Source organism: Anomalospiza imberbis, chromosome 2, assembly GCF_031753505.1.
Source record: "Anomalospiza imberbis isolate Cuckoo-Finch-1a 21T00152 chromosome 2, ASM3175350v1, whole genome shotgun sequence".
In the NCBI taxonomy this organism is placed as follows: domain Eukaryota; kingdom Metazoa; phylum Chordata; class Aves; order Passeriformes; family Viduidae; genus Anomalospiza; species Anomalospiza imberbis.
The window spans coordinates 70,415,501-70,436,703 of record NC_089682.1 but is presented as its reverse complement, the minus strand read 5'-3'; the positions used below and the strand labels follow the sequence as shown (position 1 = coordinate 70,436,703).

The following is a 21,203-nucleotide window of genomic DNA, read 5'->3' as shown; positions in this document are numbered from 1 at the left end:
TGTAAATTTGTAATCTTTCCAAGTTTAGTATGTGGTAGTGGAAGGAAAAAATTCTAAAGGAAGCAACTTTTTGGAAATCTAAAATATAGAGATTTAATATATTACCATACTTAACATAGGAAAGTCTACAGATATTTAAATACAAATAGATTTACTATTACAATATAAACAAGACAATGGTTATTATTTATTTTCATAATATGGTATGTATGAAGTGATTTGCAAAATCTGTATAGCAGCTTGGTATTGATTTTGAGTGTAGGTAACTGATTCTTGGGGAGGAGGAAGAGCAAAATACATTTGGTTCATACATTGCCACATTTGAGTTTGGGGTGGATAGTCAAGAATTATATTTATTAGGTGGTAATAAACTACAGCTTTATCTAGGAAAGAAACTCTGGGTGAATAAATGCAAAAGGATCTTGAAAGACTGTAAGATAAAATGGGTGATTAAATTTAAAATGAACAATTGTAGATCTGTGCATGTGATGGTGAAGACTGGATGAACAATTTTAACATCATGAGTTTTGAATACCCAGGATAGAAATCTTTGTTATTGTCATTCCCTAATATAATAACCTGAGCTGGGAAAAAAAAAAAAAAAAAAAAAAAAAAAAAAAGCCCAAACAAACAAACTACCAAAAACCCCAACAAAAATCCAAACCTCAAGCCCCTTCTTCTATCCTACAAATTATTAGGAGCACAGAGCACAGAAAAAGACTGACATGACCAGAAATGAAGAGAACAGATGCAGAATGTCATCCTGTTCAATGGCACAACCTTTTCAGGAAATAGGAGCGTAGGGGATTTTACCCCATAAAACAAATGCTGCGGAGATGTAGTAGATGGGTTATTTTGAGAGCAGCATTCACATCAAGGGGGCCACATCTCCAGCATAATCCAAAATGTCTCTGACCTTGGTAAATCAGTCAAGAACATCCTCAGATGCAACAGCCAGAGCAGAGTTCTGCCCAGGCTGGAACTATTAAGACATGCCATCCAAGTGTCTCTGCTGAAGAGGGACAGTGACAGAGGCGCACGCTTAGAGCAGCTGTGTTGTGTGGATGATCTTAAGGGGCCAGGCAGAGTTACTGGGAGGCTGCATCATACCAGACTGAAGACAGAGCTGCTGATCTCTTCACCCTGGTATCCAATAACAACCCAGTATAATTTGCTATAACTTTTGGCCAGCCCTGAAGTGGTCTAGATCAGTTGGACTAGATCCCTGTAGGTTCCTTCCAGCTGAACAGTGTTCTGTTCTATTCTGTTCTGGTCATTCCCATACTGCTCAGGCTTGAGGAAGGCTCCATTTCCAAAGTTCATGATAGTGCATATTAAGGAACTGCCATAGTGACCTTCCTCTACTCTCCTTTCTGCTCATACAGGAGAGTAGGAGATAAGCTTCTAGAGAGTAGGAGGGGTGTCAGCACACCCAGCAATTGAATCTGGGTGGGAATTTTCCTTTATCCTCTTCTGGCTACTTTGGAAAATGGGATACTCTGTAGATGGCCACTTGGTCCAGTCAGTGTTTCTGGTCTTACATTTGTTTGGGAGGTAATATCTCTAAAAGATTGTTGAGTATTTTTGGTTTTCTATTGGTTTTATCTGGGGCAGAAATTTTGTCACTTCCACTCTCCCCATTCTCTCCTTCATCCCACTGGGAGGGAGTGAGCAGCTGTGGGGAGCTTAGCTGCCTACAGAGGTTAAACCACAAGAGTTTTTTTAGCAAACTATGGATTATGTAATGAGTTATATCTGAGAAAGGAAAAGTAAGTTTATTCCAGTTTAAGTAAGGTTTTATTAAAACTTACAATATTCAGTATGCAGTAGGTTTGAAGAGCCTGAGAGAAGCAAAACATAAGGAGGAAAAATGGAGAAAATTTCAGGTGAAAAAAACAGGGAGACATAAATAGGCCTTAGAGAAGGAATGTATACAGTCAACACCAGCCCTTTTAAAGATTTCTATTTCGCACTTGTTTGGAGAAGACCATATTGTGGAAGGTGATTTGATTTACAGCTTTGGGAACCTTGGTTAAAGAGCAATGAATCAGATGGTAAACTCACAATGAAGTTCAGTCTGCTTTACTACAAGTGGAAGGACTACTTTCTGCTGCTTGTCATGCCTTCTAGCCTTGGAATAGCACCAAGTCCCAAGGCTGGGACTTATGAAACAGTTAAAGTGGTTTCTGTAATATCTCACTAACTTCAGTTCAGCCTGGAAACAGCCTTAGTATCATGGAATCACAGAATGGGTTGGGTTGGAAAGATAATCTATTTCCAACCTCCCTGCCATGGTCTGGGACACCTTCCCCTAGACCAGATTGCTCAAAGCCCTGTCCAACATGGCCTTGAGGCCTTTTAGGTGTCATCTTCCCAGTCTTTTTTTCTTTTTTCCTCTTTTTTTTTTTTTTTTTTTTTTTTGCCTCTCTGAGCAAGAGAAATTGCTATCATATTGACAGTCAAATGAGACTGACATTAATTGTGCTCCAGAATGGGTTAGAAGCCCTTCTCACCTTCCTCTATATGCCTTTATTGATGTGCATGTTCAGTAACGGATGTTTAAAGTTCTTTCAAGTCTGAAAACCTTACAAGTTCTTCATTGACCAAATTAGGTCTCTGCTGAACACTTTTTCTGGAGAACCAGTTTCGTACTTCACAGGTGCTATCATGATAGTAGCAATTTGGAGTTAAAGTTCACGTGTGCTGCGTACATGTCATATTTTGTGTTCACTTTTCCAGTCTTTAACTCGCCTGAGGAGTCTCTATTCCCCATGGAGAGTGTCACACATTTTGTGTCAACTTAACTGTCTGCCATAAATATTTTGCAGACTGTAATTTTAAGAGAGGGGGGGAATTAAGTATTTTCCTTTGTATGCAGGTTGCAGGCAGCTTGCTGTGCCACCAGTTGTGTCTTTGCTGTTTTGATGCTGATACATGGGAGTTATGCTTGAATGTAGTAGGTATTTTCTTTCAGCTTTTGCCGTTTATTGCATGCTACTACAGTTTTAGCTACTACAGTTTGTTGCAGTCCCTTATAATGGAATTGAACAGAATAAAAAATGTATTCAATTTCTTAATGCATTTTTACTCTAATTAGATAGGGAAGGAAAACAACTATCTATAATTGTTATACTGCTTAAATCTTTCATGGCCAAAACAAATCCTTGAGCAAAGAAATACGGTCTTCCTTCCCCTTCTTCCTGAGTCTTCCCCTGCTGTCACTGTCGTTATCTTGCCTTCTGGTGTTGTTTTTTGAAGTGTCGAAGTAGTGAGTTTCAAAGGCAAAGAACAAGAGACAATAAAAGAATCTTTCTTTGTTTCACACATATAAAGCAGTTGTCTTCTGCAGTATGCAATTCCCTTAATAACTGGTCTTAATCCACTATATTGAGATGATTAGGCATATAGATATTTCTGGACTACTTTTAGACTAAATGAATATAAGTCAGTGTTACAATGGACCTGTGTTAACACCATTAAGAGTAAAGTGAGACATTGCATAATTGTGAAAAGTATGCATTGAGTAATTTTCTAAATGCATTTGTTCCCATACCACTTGATAACATACAAGGTGCTGGTGGACTTCAAGAATTGATTCTTGAAAACCCTGTTCTTTTAGGATGCAAGAGTTCCACTGAAGAGATCAAAAGGGAAAGAGCTGTAGAACAGCATTTCATCTCATGAATCTCTTCTCTAGTATATTACTGCAGCCCGACTTGTATAAGACAAATTTAGCTTATAAAATTATTAGGTTTAATAAAATCCAAACCAGAGAAATATTCCCAAACTGGAAAGCAAACATGATATAATTTTACACAAGCTTAGGAATATCAATAACCAGTTGATGGGACTACTGTGAATTGAATTGGAAACTATCTTTTAGAATCCTGTCACTGTGGTAGATAAGCACCACATAAAATGCAGCTTTAATATTTGAATCCTAGAAACACTGCAGCTCAAAGAGGTTTTATTAAGGAAGCTGGAGTATTGCTTTGTCATTTGAAAGGAGTTTATAGATACTTTTCATAATTATACTGTTAGCATTAAAATACTCAGAAGAGACATTCTGAATTTAATAGTCAGTGTCTATTAATCCAAAAGAATGTATTGCTGGACATTCTGGTCTTGTGTGAACTATGGCAGAAGGAAATCTGGTATTTACTTTAAAGTTTCTCATATCTGTCTTCTTCAGGACACAGTTTTCAGTGTCTGAAACTGGAACAAATATGATACCAAACCGCTGTATCATGCCAAAAAGTGTGATTAGAAAAACTAAAGGAGTTCCTACTAAGGTGGGCAAAAATGATCACAGAGATGTACCAAAATAGAAAGCAGTCACTGTCCTGCCTCCCACTACCCCACTCCTGCTGGATAATAGCTGCTTCTTTTCTTCCAATACAGAAAAAAACTCTGGAGCAAACCCTGAAACTTTCATGGAATACAATTATTCAATAAATATAAGCAGTATTAGGGGATGAGGTCTTGGGAATAAACATGACTGTCTTTGCTCCTCTACAACTTCCATGGAGTTGTTCTCATCATTTGCCATATTTCAGGTAGTTTCCATGGAGAAGGAAATGGGTTCATAAGACATCAATTTTGGTGTACATATATCGTGCTGTAGGAATGATACAGATGTGTAAGATTCCTAAATATTGCCTTGGTCATGAATACCTTTTATAAAAGAATTTCAAGGATTGGAAGCAAGTTATTGGCTATATCCACAGGAATTTGCATGTTGCATTAGTGTTTAGCTCATTGAAATAGTTTTACTGGGTTTTTTTGCTGTAGTCAGATTATATTATCTGATTATATTAGGTCCATGAGCATGCTGCAGTGGGTTTTTAGGTAAAAGCAGTATATTTCACTGCCATGGTATGTATATACTTTCTGGAGGTCAGATTAATGCCCTTGAATTATATTTTTTTTTCCTGAAACTTCAATACTTGCAACAATTAAAGTCAGATTTTGAACTCATGAAGCGGAAAATTGTTGTTAAGAAGACAAAACTAATAAAGCTGTAGTAACTCATCCTTCTGATTCCTAACGCAAGCTTTTGTTTTTACTGTAAGAACCAGGGCACAAACCATGTGCCATCTCGTGGCTTCTGTAGTCACTGCACTTGGTTTGACAGAGGACAAGTGTTGGCTGAAATATTTTCATGCCCTTTCTTTTCAACTTGCACACAAACCTGGTTGAGAGAAGAAGTGGGAAATGGGATTCTTTTTATAGAGAAAATAACGTTGTAGGCCACTGAAAATGTATTGAGGTGAAGCATAGAAATTGGGGGATTTTTTTTCTCTCACCCCCATTTTTTCACCAGACGATGTCATCCTTGACGCAATTTGCTATAATTGTTCATCACTCATCTAAACGTAAAGCTCTTTGCAATAGTGAAGTCAGCTCCTGCTTTTGTATTCTACTTGTATTTTGTAATTAAAACAATTAACACTGGCTACTGTGTCTTTTAGATAGCAGCTTTTAGCAGTGTATGAACAGAAGGTCACAACTTAACTGGGCCCATTGTTTCACTTAACTCGTTTCAATACAGCCAATCACTTTTTTTTAACTTGAAAAATATAACAGCAATCAGGTTTTACCTGGATTATGAAGAAAGGCAACATAGGCAGCACCCTTCCCCGCCAAAAAAGCAGAAAAAAGCCCAACAAAAAAACCCACATCAAAAACAAACCAACAAATTATTATTTTGCAACCCTGTGTCATATTTTTAAGAACATTTTTGTCTTCCTTGTGATTAATTTTGTGACATGTATTAGCAGCTTACCTGTGCAAAGCTTCGAAGGATAATCTTTCACAGAGGATTAAAATGTTTTTCAACAGAAACATGGAATTATAGTCAGTAAGTCTCTGGAGCAGTGGAGCCCAGGCAGCAGCAAATATGGAAAATAAGATGGTATCTGTGTGGTCAAGGGTTAACTGACAGATCAATTCATGTGTTAAAGAACACACCAGACCAGTTTCTGCAGTGGACCTGCTGTTTCCAGGAGAAGCAGGGAGAGAAGAGGACTCCCTTTGCTGTCATACCATCTGCAGCAGGGTACTGCAGAGAGCACAGGCAGAAGTAACAGTTTTGAAAGCAAAGCAGGATGGTAGATGGATGGAAGGAAGCAAAGCATGTGCGAGCATTTGCCTGGCAGGTTTATGATGGAACTGAGGCAGGTTAAAGAGATTTTATACTTCCAAGACTCCGTGCAGCAAGTTTATAGTCTTATTGCTTGAAATCATAGAATCATAAAAATATAATGGAAATATATATATATATACATATATATATATATATACACACAAAATGTTGAATGAGGACTGCAGATCTATATATATTCATGCTTCACCATCTTAGATCAGAAGTGTAAAATAGATGAATAAATAAATGTTTTCTCTCTATCTACACAAATACTTTTCAGAACTCAGAACTCTGTCTCCTATGTGAAAAAAAAGAGCATATTTCTGGTCATTTAAAATATTGTGTGAGCACTGGCCATGTCTGAGCATAGTTGAATCTATCTTGATTTCAGTCAGAATTTGCACTGGAATTCCTTTACTCCATCTGATGATTTGACACCTTTGTCTGACTTCTTCAGCTAAATTTCTTTTGCATGTGCTTTGAATCAGATATCACTTCATTATTGCTAAACAAGAAGGTTGTGATCCTTTACATATTAATCTTGAAAAAACAGAAGCATGATTTGGTCTCTATGAGCAAATGCAATTTCCCTGTAAGGTCTGCACTGAATTGAAACAAAGAGTTTGCAACACATGTGTCAGTGTGATACTTAATATTTGGAAAAATGTTCTGTTCCAGTGGTCATAATTTCAGCTTTGAAATTTTAAAAGGAAGTCACACAAGTACTGGGCAACAGAAAGGCAAACTTGCTTTTGCAAAAAGCTCAAAAGTACAAAATGTAAAATATTGTAAGAAATTAATTGATGAAAATTTGGAAAGTATTTGAGATGCAGTTCAGGAGTTTGTAGTCCAAATCAGCCCTTAGAAACTGGAAAGAAAGCAAAAGGACAAATACATTTGTGAGTACAAATATTGGAGGAAGAAAAAAAACCCCAAAATGAAAAGCAACAAACTATAGAAATGTAGACATGAATGTATAAAGACTCCAAGCTCATATATTGGTTTTTAATCCTCATAGCATATATAAGCAATCATTTAGATGTTAGAGCCCTCCTTGGAAGGACTCCAGTCCACACTTCTGCACCAAGATGAGTCAATTTTGAATTCATGGGCAGTTGTTGTGGACTTTGTCAGACCTGGTCTTGGAAATCTCCAAGGATTGAGACTACACAGCCTCTCTGGACATCTTGTTCCAGTGGTTGCATTCCTTTAGTTGCTGTCAGGATGACAGCTGTGTGATTTTAATTCAGATTTTTCTCCTTACAAATTTGATTCTCCAGTTTTGTCCAACTGGCCACAGTTGAGCCCAGAACTTTTATGAGATTCCTATTGAAAAAACAGCTTCAAAAAGACATAATTTTTCTGCCATTTTGCATATCCCATTTATTTTATTGAGTTCATCTTTAGGCAACTTATTGTCATTATTATCTTTTCTAATTTATTTAGCATTATTTTTTTTCTCTTTTGTTAATAACTGAGGATTGATTTCACTCTTCCTTGCCCCAACCTACTGTGCTTTATTTAATATAATTACTATGTACCCTTTTTTATTTTTTCTGAAGATACTATGTAAATGCAAGTCATATTTATCTCTTTTGCACACTTTTCATTTTTTTTTCAACCACATGCTGTAAGCAGTTAACTTCCAAAAGCCTTTATTCTTGGCTCAAATCTTGCAGGCTGTAAAGGAACAAGTAATGAATATCCTAAATTTGAGAAAACCTGTTGGAGACAAGTGAGGAAATGTTGGAAAAAAATCAGTAATTACCCAGTTTATTACTGAGAAAACATTAAAGAATGTGATATGAATCTCTAGAATTCTTAATTTTTTTTTTTAATATTTCCCTTACTGTATGAGTTTTAACAGTGTAGCAGGCAATTATAATTCAAGGCCAAGTTACTATATTGAAAACTACAAGTTGATCTTGCTTAACTTTTAATCCTTTTTTTCTTTCAGAACGTGTGATTCTTGTAGTGCTCTTTAGTCTGTACAGTGACCTTTTCAAGTATGCAATCACTTGCAAATTTATTTAAATAATATATCTGTTTGTGTCCTTGCTGATTGGCTGTACAATCACTGAACACTAACAAAGAGCACACAAGCTGGCATATGCAGGTAGTTATATGTAAAATTAGATAGATAAAACTTGTATTTTCAGTGTTATGGCAAAAATACTGTGTATTCATGGAAAGTGTGTCAGCAGGCTGATAGACTAGTATAAACCTTAAATATTCACGTATTTTGTTGACCCTTAGAAGCAACACTAAAGGACTCTTGAGAGAGAGAGAAAGAAAATGGGGACTCATTAAAGTCACTTCTAAAACAAATACATAGTAAAGACACTGCTATTTACTAAAACCATCTAGGAAAATGTCAGGGTTTATACTTTCAATCATGTGAAACTGCTCTTAATTATTAATTATATTTGATCGGTCCTTTTGCAAAATTTATTCAGATTTGTTGTATGCATTATTTTGAGCACTACTTCAAGGCTCTCTTATTTGATCAGAAAAGGAATTTAAGAATTGCTATATTAGCATTGAATATAATCAAAGTTGTATTTAAATAAGGTTAATTTAAATGTAAATGCACTTAGTGTAAATTGAAATATTAATAATCTGCTTTAATTCATCGACTGGGATCAAAAGAATTTAAAAATTACTTTTGCATCAGGTGTTCAGGTGTTAACTATTTAATGGTTAGGAAAAAACCCATTTAATTTGAAAAGTCTGGTCTTCAAAGCATTCTTAAATGTCTTTTGTGTAAAAAAGCTTGCTTGATATCATGGAGAAACCTAATTTGTGTTCTACAAGTGCAGCTGATGAAATTTTCCAATTTGATTTTGTAGCTCTTGACTCTGTGTTGACGAGTAACCCTCAGAATTCTTAAAAAAAAAAAAATAAGGAAAAAAGCCCCAGCAATATGGAACTGCTAAAAAATACCCACAGAACTGATAACGCCTTCTACTTTTATAATGGCTTGCTTCTACCTGTCCAAAACTCTGTATCACTTGTAGGGAGGACAGCATTCCTTTGAGCTGTTTCTCTCCCCTCCCCTCCCCTCTCTCCTGCTACTGGAGATCCTAGTGCTGGGGATGCTTGCCAGCCCTGGCATAAGGAATCTTGCTGGAAGCAGGGCTGCTGGAGGGACTGGTGTACTGGAGTACGTTATCACACACTCAGCACCCCTGTGGGCTTCAGGTGTTGCAGGCAGGGTCACTGTCTGTAGGATATTGCTGAACCTTGTGAAGATTTTTGCTGTAGCAATGGCTCTGCTGTGAGACAGACTGAATTTGACTGAAGCTGCGTCTTGGCCTCATTAATGGTGTCTCCAAGAACTGGGAAACAGCCCAAAGCAGCTCCTGCAGAGCGCCTGGCTCCGCACAAGACCAACATCATGCCACCTTCCCTGTGCCCTTCTGCTGTTTGCTCTTGGCAATGGAGTTTAACCTGCATGCACAAAGGCACTCAGGGCAGAATGACACAGGGAGGCAGTGCCAGACAATTACTGTGCTTCAGATTTCAGCAGTAACTCCTTTTAATGATGCCTGAACTATGTAGAAAATCTCAAAGGCACAACACAGACTTTCATCTCTTGTTTTGTTCTATATTTGTTGAAGTTCAGCTCTTAACACCTACTACTGCAGAGACTTCTCCAATACAGACTCACTAAATGAAATGGCTGTTTGGAAAACCATATGCCTTTATTTTTTGTTTTCATTGGGTACTAACAGCACAATAAATTGAAATCTGATGTTGTCATTAAGAATATTCAGTAGGGGGAAAAGTTATCATCAGTCAGGTGTACCAGTGACAATAGCATGGGCTCATCTGTTTATCTTAGAATGAGTTGTATTGTTGCCTTTCTGCTCAATGTCCCTGACCAGCTGGAGCTCATAGAGCTCCACCTGGGAATGGGTGAAGAGGAGACCATGAGCTTATGGGTCAGGATTAAAGGGAGGGCAGGGACAGGTGGTATCATAGTGGGGGTCTGCTACAGGTCACCCAAAGAGGAATACAAAGCAGATGAGTCTCTCTATAGACAGTGGATCTGTCTCAAATTCACAGGCCCTGGTCCTCATGGGGAACCTTGATATCTGTTGGGGGACAGCATATCAAGGGTATTTGATAATGTGTACTTAATGGTAATCTTCAAAAAGAGTAAAATTTTCAAGGCTGTAAAAGAAATAATGCGTTTTACATTTAATCCATGTTTGTTTATTTGTCGTCTTTGTGATTATGTACTTTATCTCATTACTTTTAATTTTAACAAGAATATAATAAATGAAAGTCTATGCTTATTCGGTCAATACTGTCATTAAGATACTTTGGACTGTCACAGGACAGGGATGAGAAGTAAAATCCAAGGTCCACATTAAATTGTGAATCCTGGTTTCTTTAATGAAGTACAAAAATTAATTAACATGAATTTTCTAGATCCACTCATACACTGGTGGCTTGTTTCTTCTTTACAGCACCATTCAAGCTGTACTTGAAAGTTTCTTGGCTTCTTTTTAATATGTTTGTCAACTCTTAGGTGGATGCTGAAGCATTTTGAAACAGAACTGCTAAAAATTTTCATTAGAGAATCTCTTGGTGAAGGTCTGAAAATGTATTTATGGGTACCTGAAATATCTAAATAAGCGCAAGAAGGAGGAGGAGGCTTGGAAGTGACTTTCTCTTATGACAGAAATACTTGCAATAGTAAAAAAACAGTAAAATATGTCACAATGTCTTAGCCAGGGGAATGGAAGTTTAATCAGAAACTTGAACACTAGAGGCTGAAACAAACAGATGTGGCAAGTGAAGAAGGGAAAGGTGAAGGTGGAAGAGAGCAGAACCAATTGGAGCAGCTGCCATGAGGACAAAGAAACCTGTACCTCATGCAGCACTGGCTGGGAATCTGAATCAAGTGGATGCAACATTTCTTTCTGTTCTACTGATGATATAACAAAGAAAAAAATTATATATATAGGAAATGTTTAACTGTATTTCAAGGAAAAAGTCTGGTTGAGATAAGTTATAGACTTAGTAAAAACCAAAGTTACTTAACTGGAGAAAGTAATTGTAATTATTACATCATAGCCACCAGAGCTGAATTTGATATTGTCGTGGTTTAACCCCAGTCAGCAGCTCAGCCCCACTGAGTCAGCACAGCCACTCACTTGCTCCCCACACTGGGATCAGGGAGAGAACTGGAAAGTTCAGATGAGAATATCTGTGGTTTGGAATAAAGACACTTTCGCTGGTAAATCAAACGCTGCTTGTGCAAGCAAAACAAATCAAGGAATTCATGCACAACTTCCCATAGTCCAGCTAAAACCAGCAAAGGGGGGCAGAACTGGTAACTGATAACATTAGAATGGCTTGACTCTGTCTGTACAAACATTTCTCAGTGTGTAACTTCGAAAAAATTTTAAATGTTAAATTAAAACTTTTCATGTTCTGTGTCTGCCTCAAGCTAGCTGATCTGACCCATTTTTATCCATAATAATTTAGTCATTTATGAACTAATATTTTTGTATTCCTGACATTCCAGCACTTCTAGAAGAGCCAGATTATTTTCTTTAATGGTTGTGCTCTTGGAAATGCAAACAAATTTGGCTGAGTTACAATCCAGAAATCACAAAGGCTCTCCATATATTTGCTAGAGATAATAATTAAGTCTTCAAAGAGCTATTTTTTCTTGCACATGCTGAACGTTCTTACTGCTCCCACTGCTAACCAAAGTGCATGGGTATTATTTTCCCAGGGATTAAGCATGATTAGCTTCAAGATGAAGTTAGCCTTTTGCCATAACAAGTCACTCCATCCTTGGATGTGTATGTTTATTGGAACTGAAAGCACAGAGTCTTTCTGTTCTATGCCCCAGTACAATAACTCTGACTGAGAAACAGACTGTATGAGTTTGGGAACAGCTCTGTGTTAACACAGCCACATTTTGAGTCCGAGTATCTTTGAAACTGGGCATTAGTGGTTATGTGAATCCATCTGTCTTGATGGGTTCTGTGTAAGACAGGATAAGGAGAGTGCAGCTGGGAACCAGTAGGGGAGAGAGGAAATATAATCACTCAGATAACAAACTCTAGGGCAAATTAGAGCACAGGGGAATAAGAAAAGACCAGTGAACAAACAAACAAACCAAAAAATCAAACTGAAAACCTAAACTCACTTTCACACTGATTTTGGATGTTTGATTTATTCATGCTTGATAATTCAGGATTTGCTCAGCCTTGTAAAGCAGGTGAAGTGTATGAGAAAATTTGTGACATCAGATGCATTTTTTCTTGTTCTTTTTTTTTTTTTTAATCTTGTTGCAAATTAGACCCAAAGCTTTCAACTTCAATAGTGAAAAAACTAGGCATATGCAATGACCACAGGTGATAATGTTCTTTTAAATGGCTTCCTTAGTGAAATGTGGAAACACTTTGGCAGAAGGGCTGGTCAAAGCCATCAGTCACAGGAATAAGTAAGTTATTAGTCCGTAAGATCTTGATTGTCTGTACACACTGTTGTGCTGTGGGTGAGAGAGGAGTCTTGAAAACAGTTTCATCCAGATAACCCCAATATAGTTCCAAATGAGAATAGAAAAAAATTGTATTCTTTGCTGTTCCTAAAATATCACAAATTATATATTTTCTTCAGACATACTGTCTTTGCCCAGTTAAACAGTAGGTACATATGATGTTCCATATGGGTAAGTGACTTAAACAATCATTCTGAAAAGCTTAATCAGATGACAAATACAACATCTGTTTACATATCTCCATTAGAGATAACTAACATTCTTTTCAAAGTCCCCCTCAGGGTCTGGGGAGATCATTACTGGAGAAATTGGGGATTATTCTTTTTGTAGTTTACATCAATAACTACGGAATTGCAAAATCTAGTAAAATATGGAAATTATCACCATCAGAATGATTTAGAATCAGATGGGATCTGCCTCTAGAAGCAGTAATGTGACTGTAATAAAGATGGGAATACTAAGCACCAGATTCTGAACTGCTTTTGACTGTTTAAATATAGTGTTTATTTGCATATGGGGAGGGAGAGAGAGCTCTAATTCTCTGTATCTTCTGATCAGTCGTAGCCACTGCAGTGCATACATGCTAAGGTATAGATCAGTGCATTGTTCTGTGTCCAGCCCAGTTTTGTTCTGGTCATTGTGTGACTTGGCCATTCATGAGACAGGGCTAAAGTCAGAGCAAATAGGGACCTTTCCTCAGTGAATAATTTTTGCTTTTTATAAATTGACTAAGTAGGCTGTAATGTACCAGAAAGTTTTTAGATTTAAACTATGAGATGAAATTAATTACTTTTCTGGATTGAAGCTTAATTGGGTCTGAATTGTTGCCTTTTAAATGCTCTGATATATTTTCATTTTACAGATGGATTGACAGCTTTTGTGAGGAAAAAAATATAATTGAAAATAATTGCCACATTGGCAGTGCTGGCTGGCTGGTAAGCGTGGGGAGCATTTCTCTTACATGTTAATTCAATTAAAATACCGTAGTCCCAGAAAAAAAAAAAAGGTGTACTATTTATTCATCTTCTTGCTGTGTTTGAGCCCATTGGTTTATGCTGAGCCCTCTAGGTCCCTGAGAGGCAAGATTCTCTCTCTAACCCCTTTTTTGATGACTGGAACTGGCTGTTAGTGTCCTACTATCAAAATTCTTTCATGTATTCTGATATGCACCAATCCCAAAGTGCTCCAGAGTTGTAGGTTTATTTTTTTACAGTTTTCCAGATGTTTGACAGTCAAAGCAAAGAGATTTGAACATTGAAAATGAGATTTATAAAATAATACTTTGTTTTAAGCTACACCGGCACCTAGTTCCTTCTCTCACTAGATGAATATTCTAATCAGTTTGCCAAATCCTATAAAGCCATTTCTTACTTCCATGCTGGGCCCACCCTGAGAGCAGAGCTCTCCCATGAAGTTGTTCAAGGGGTTGCATGGGGTTGAATGCTGTTCATGAATTGAGAGATGGAACAGGTGGTGTGGTGACCACCAAGTTGACCATGAACCTGGCCTTGCAGCAAAAGGGGCCAAGAGTTTCCTAGGCTGCACTGAGCTGAGCCAGCAGGTTGAGGGAGGTGATATTTCCCCTCTGGTCAGCACTGGTTCCTTCCACCCCAACTGTTCTGTGGTTCTGTGCATGGGGTCTCCATGAAACCACACACACTGTCCTTGGGTGGCTGACAGGAGTAAACAGAAAAGCATGGCAGCTCAACTGGAGTAGTTTTGTTTGATTGGTAACTAGGGAGGCTACCAGAATATGTATCTTTGACTGCCCTTGAACTGCTTGTTAATGTCAGTAGATATTGCCAAATGGTTTTTGATCTAGAAAAGGTTCTAGAGCTGGCTCAGTTAATCTCACAGAGAGAGGTTTAAAAAAACCAGACAGTAACACATCCCATAGGTTGATTACCTGTCCATGTAGACACAGGGAAAACAAAGATGTGTCCCCGTCCATTTCTCCTTATATAGCAAGGAAGAGTCCGGTTGGTCATTTTAGTTTGGAGGTGAAGTTCAAAATAAATGTCAATAAATTTATTGATGTTACATGTTTTTCCTAAAGAAGTATTGTAGATCCCAGATGTTGTGTTGTGGCATTAACAAAAAAGTCTATAATGATGAATCAACATAATGATTACTGGGGTTTTATTTTGTTCCTTTTTTCTTTTTGTCTGTAAAAACCAAAACGTATCTCACAGTATTTATTTGTCTGTGTTTTGATACTCAGAAAAGGGAAGAACATGAAACAACTTTCAGTCTAATTAGGAAGGACTCTGGAAGGTGTGTATTTGAGAATGAAGGAATCAATGTCAAGTGTTTTCAGCTTTAGTTTAGAAGTGACAAGGACCACCAAGTCTTGGGGTTATTCATTTATTTATTTAGTTAGTTTTAGGATTTATATTTGTAGCCTGAGAGCACTAGTATTCATCAGTTCTCTTCCATGATACATTTAAGTTAGAGTCGCAGGCAATTCCATCCTTAATGAATTGTTATCAGCCCAAATAAATCTAGATCAGGTTCAGGGAATAAATACCTGATTGCTGGGCTATTGCTATCATTACTAACCGAGCTAAAATCAGCTAGAATAAGCTTAGGCAAGACATCCTGCACTCGCTCAGGCTTTTCTTACTAATGGCAAGATCTTTTTTTTTGGCTGTGCTATATCCACTTGGACGATAGGCATCCCAACACAGAGGGTCTCATCACTGTTGGCCAGGATTGTCTGGTTTTGGTGGTCAATTTGGTCAGGATACTGGACCAAGATACTCTGAGGGGTGGAAAGCCTTGTTTTTAGGTCAAAACCTATTGATCTTGTGAATCTGTTGAGTCACTTCCAGAGTAAGCTCAAGACTGTCTGTTAAGAGTCCATGGACATCTTACCTTGGGTGAGTGTCTCAATACACGAGCTGCTGTGGAGACTGACATCCTACTTCCAGTAGTTTTGTAAACATAGCTTTTATTTTGCTTTCATTTTTTGAACAAATAAATCAAATACAATCTGAGTCATGGTATGTATTTTGTGTTAGCTGAAGCAGAAGACAGCCTATTTCAGTAAGGGCAAAATATTAACTTCTAATATTGATTTAGTATGAACCTCTGTTTTAATTGGGCATGTAGATTACTTTTGGATGGCAAATATATTGGCAAAACACTGCTGACAGATCTTTAGAAATCAAAAATATTTCTGTCCAAAGAAAAGTGAATCTCAAATGTCTTAGAAGAGAAAAATAATGAAGATAACTGAAGGCCATAGAAGACATTCAATAGAGAAATTATTTGCATGGGCTTATGTAGGTGATTGTTTTTTTAATTTTGATGCCAAAATTCCAGCTGTAACATAAATGATTTTATGCCTGTAAAAGTTTTTTAATTATTTTACTGTGATGAGATAAAAAAATCTTTCATTATTTTCTAAATCTACCCAGGTTACTTTCAGCTTGGAATACAAAGTTTGTAACTCACAAGTATGCATGTGTGTCCTCAAAAATCACAGAACATGCAGGAGAAGCACTGAGAAGCACATTCAGTGCAGGAAGCTTGGTGTGGAACTCCTGATGGAGCTGCAGGTTGAGTTCTGGGGGTGGGTCCTGAGCAAAGGGGCCATGAACAGCTGAGTCTTCACATAACAAAGGACACCTGTGGCCCATCCAGGTGACTGGACACAGCAGGAGCCAATGACTCCAGATTTTCCAGTATTTAGACTGAGAGGGGGTAAAAGCCCAGGGGTTACGTTGTTTGGGGTCCTTCTGCAAAGCCACTAGGTCAGGCTGTTATTTTGTTGTTTATTGCGCCAAGATTGAATTGTGTAAGGATCTGGATACCTGAGGCACTTCTCTGGGAAACTTGGGAACCGGTAAGAAAACCTTGTGTGGGTGTAGGGGTGTGTTGCTGCAAGGGTTTCAGCTCAGGTTGAATGAGTGTTACTGACTGAGTCACTCTTGTATGGTTGGACAGGGAACTTTCCTTAACAGCAGGTCCTCCAGCAACTGTGATTGTGCTTTTGATTCCCTGGTGCCTTAAATTTGTGAGCCATGGTCATGACTGGGGAGAGCATAGCTGTAGTGGAGCTGGAGACCATGTGCTACAGGACAGTCTTGGAGCTGAGACTTGTGGCCCGAGACTGGGCAGAAATGGGGTCTGGGGTGAGGGTAGCACACGAGGAGGTTGACAGGGACAATCAGCCTCACAGTGCCCTCAGGGCCCGACACTCCTGCTGATTTTCAATTGTTGGTTATAGGTGCATTGTCCTGCAAAGACTCTGCAAACAATGAAGGATTTAGAAAACTTGCAATTAAACCCTCAACTCCGTCAAGCAAATACTTTGTCTACAAACTTCAAACATCTAATCCCGTGATAATCTACTAACACCTGCCAAATGTTGTTGACAACAAATGTATTTTTTCTTCTCTGAAAGAGAATGGACCATTAGTATTTAATGTAATTTGACAGTCTCTTTTGCTGTGTTGGATGTCCTAGGATAATGAGTATGAGGCTGATTTATTTTGGATTTTTTTTAATATAATTTCTTTACTTTTCTCACATTCTATTTGTTGGCAGATACATAGTGTGAATTTTCCAGACTGAAATAGTTGGTCTTCACCTGCCAAGGTCTGCAGTTAGTACTATTTTAAAAACAGTTGAGAGGAAACAGTCAGGTAAACAAGACTGAACTGACTCTAGTTAGTTTTGGAAATTTTAAACAATTGTCCCTTCTACCAAGAAATTAGCTTCATTTACTTTAATTTTCTCATGTGATTTATACTTGGGGGGTGTTTAAAGCAGAGACACCAAAGACTGAGCTGTCAAACATCAAAAGATGTGCTAGGGGACACTTGTTGAGCAAAGAAAGCATTTGCAGCACTTCTGTAAGCATTTGTGGTTTTAATAAGCTAGGAAACTTGTTCTGGATCCCATTCACGGTGTTTATTTTTTATCTCCAACATCTGATCACATTTTCATTTCTGCAGCTTGTGTTAATTGGCCATTGCCTTTTGCTCTGAAGTTTGGCTTCTCTGTAACCATCCATTTAAGAAGGTGGTCAGCTGGATTTGCCCCTTAACACCTTTTCTGACTCAAATGACATCCCATGCTCCAGTCCATTGACCCTCTTCACTTGACTCCAATATGTTAATCTCTCTTTTTCTGCCTAAGAGACACAGTACTTTAGAGGTGTTTTCATAATATTCAGAAAAGTGAAGAGTCACTTTCCTTGATGTCCTTCTTACACTCCTACTAATGCAGACCACTGTATGATTTACCTTATTTGCTGTAAAGACACACTGCTGATTCTTGTTCAACTTGTCCATCAGGCCCTCAGCTTCTTCTCTGCAAGCCAGTCAGTCCCCAGCCAGTTCTGTTGCATGGGAGCACTCCTCCCAAGGTGCCAGACTTCACATTTCCTTCCTTGAAATTCATGGAGAGTCTTCAAGCGTACTTCTCCAATTAGTCAAGATTCCTATGAATGACAGAGATGCCCATCAGTAGATCAACTGCTCCCTCCAGTTTTGAAGTGTGAACTTTTTGTTTTAATTCATTCTTTAACTATCCCACAGACTGAAATTAAGAAGCCCATCTTTTAGTTCCCCAGATCCTCCTCTTACCCTTCTTGAAGATGGATACAATATTTGTATTTTTCAGTTATCAAGACTTCTTCTGACACCAGAGCCTTTCAATGAGAGAGGTCTCACTACAGTGTTGGCAAGTTTTATAAGCGCTTTGGAATGCCTCCTTTCCAACTTCATGGACTTTTGTGCATTCAATACCTAAGGAGTCTCTAGATTCATATTCTTGTATTGTGGGTAGCACTTCCACCCTTGGGCTCTACTGGCCATTGTAGAGTCTAGGGAGACTGGATAGCAGACCTTGCCTATAAACATTGAGAAAGCAAAGTCACTTCACAACAAAGGCATTTCCATGTCTTTGTCACTATATCCCCACATTTCTCTTTGTCTTCCTTGTGTTGCTGATGTACCAACGGAAAGCTTTTTTGTTACTCTTCATGTCCAGCTCCAGTTTTGATTGCAGCAGCACTCCAGAGCTCTCTTTCTAGAGAATAGCTTTTACTGTAAGTAGCACTGTATGCTAAGTTTCACTACTCCAGAATATTTTCTGAGAAGCACTAAAAAAGTAATAGTTCTTATTTCTTCCTAAATTTTCATTGAACTCTTTCTCAAAAACTTTCTGTATTGCCTTCATAAGTCACTACAGTTGTTTGCTGAAAATTATCTGGAGCACAGTTGTTAAATGCTCTTTTTTTTTTCCTGTTGTAATTTTTTGCAATCATTATATCTATTTAAGAACATATTTAGAAACAGTTATTTTGGCATAAAAGCAATTCACTAATCAGTCATAAGGGAACAAAATTATGTCTGATTGAAATAGTAGATGAACATGTCATCATGAACTAGTTAAAAATATACTTTCACATTCGAGTGAAATTTTATTTCTAATAAAGATTCATGCACTGTGTTTGGTGATATTGAGACAAAAATTCAGGCAAAGGGCTGTCCATTCTTCCAGAGGTATCTTCCAATGGCAATGTTGATTTCTCCTGCTACCATCCAATCCATGTTTATTTATTTTCACCTCTTGAACTTTATTTATATATACATTATAGAAGAATTATAACCACAACTTCCAACAAGGCTGCCAATTTGAGTTTTGTTTTAGCTGCAGTGACCAAATTCTGTGAATTAACAACGCACTTCAGAGGAGCATTTCTTTTTTACTGTAGTAATTGCTTATAATAGTTTTTCCATTTTGTTCTTTGAGGCAACTAACATTGTTCTGTTTATGAAACTGAAGTAACATGTACATATAAATGATTTATGTACATAAAATTAAATCTTTTGTATAAATAAAAACATTGGTGCATCATACTTTTAAGAAACAGTACAGAGAATAAAAGCCATGGAGTACTGCTGTAGTATACATAGGAAGGATGTTATCTAATGAAAGCAACCTGGACATAAAGTCTAACACATATGAAAAGGGGGTAAAAAAATTCTGTATCATAGTGTGGTATCAAGGCCATATTCTTAACTGAATAGTAAGGAGATTAAGGTGTAACATGTGATGTTAAAATAACTTAAATTGCACAAAGATTATCTTAAATTAATCCTGATGTACTCCAGGACATTGATGAAATTAATATAGTTTGCCAAGAATGGTCTTGCACTAAGCCCCCAAATGTGTGGACTGATTTTTTAAACTTGTATTATCAGTATTCCAGGAATTAATAATTTTGATTGTTTTGTTTGTTTTTTTTCATAGCGTTCTGGTCAGTAATCTGTCACTAACCGCTTGCTATCGTACAAACCTGCAAAGGTCTAATCCTATTTAGACTGGATAAAGTTGGAAGAAAATAAAAAGGAATGTTTATGGGATAGAGCTGACCTATGAGACACTAGTTAATAGACTGAATAAATAGACTAAGAAACCCTAGGAACTTTTCATTTGAAATTAATTATTACTGAGCAGGATAAAGAATGATCTGAAGTAAAATTAGAGACTAAATATAAATGGATGAAAACAAGGAGAGGAAGTTGAAAGTAACTCAGGCGAATGTTGCTCAGAGCAAGAGCTATTTGACCGAAGAGCAGCTTTGTTTAGCTAAATGTTGGAATTTGTTTTAATAAATGATGCAAAGTGAAACAAAGCCTTGCAATATGCATTTTCAGTATGTGACTACCCAACTGTTCTTTGATTTGCCCTTACATCTCCTTTAGAAATGCAGACTGTAGTTCTATGAAATCAACCTTGTCTTCTACCCTATATCCTTATATCTGTTAACTTGTCTCTAAACTGGACAGATGTGGGTTTTACAGATGAACCACTTGCTGAATGAGCAGTTGATTGTCAGGTCACACTCAAAGAGTTGTGGTCAATGGCTCAGTGTCCAAGTGGAGGGCAGTGATGAGTGGTATCTTTAGCACTATCCTTTTTGGTGACATGGCCAGGGGATTCAAGTGCACCCTCAGCAAGTTTACTGATGACTCCAAGCTGTGTGTTGTGGTATTCATGATGGAGGGAAGGGCTGCCAGAAGGATCTTGACAGGATTGAGAGGTGGGTCTGTAAATTCTTCAAGTTCAACAAGGCCAAATGAAAGGTCCTGCACATGGGTTGTGACAATCCCAAGTATCAGTATTGGCTGAGAGGAGAATTGGGACTGAGAGCAGTCCTGGGGAGAAATATTTGGGAATGATGGTGGATGAGAAGTTCAACATGTCCCAGCAATGTTGACTCACAGCCCAGAAAGCCACCATGTCCTGGGCTGCATCCAAAGCAGCGTGGTCAGTAGGGTGAGGGAGGGGATTGTCTCTCCCCCAACTCTGCTCTGGTTTGATCCCACCTGGAGTGGGGTCCCCAACACAAGAAAGAACGGACGTGTTGGAACAAGAGCAGAGGACAGCTGCTGAGTTAGTCAGAGGGCTGGAGCAGCTCTGCTATGAATACAGGCTGTGAGAATTAGTGCTGTTCATACTGGAAAAGAGAAGGCTTCAGGGAGACCTTACAGTAGCTTTCCAGGACCTAAAGGG

At 37.9% G+C, this 21,203-nt stretch overlaps 1 protein-coding gene and 1 long non-coding RNA gene across 28 annotated transcripts in view; both read left to right on the top strand.

The window, feature by feature from the left end:
- The window catches only part of DLG2 (discs large MAGUK scaffold protein 2), a 984,419-nt gene that overhangs the window by 539,116 nt on the left and 424,100 nt on the right, over window positions 1–21,203 (top strand). The gene's annotated exons all lie outside the window — the stretch shown is intronic.
- LOC137469155 (uncharacterized) lies at window positions 16,332–20,198 on the top strand. Its single transcript, XR_010996372.1, has 3 exons — window positions 16,332–16,518; window positions 17,223–17,320; window positions 19,938–20,198. It is a non-coding gene; the product is annotated as an uncharacterized lncRNA (long non-coding RNA).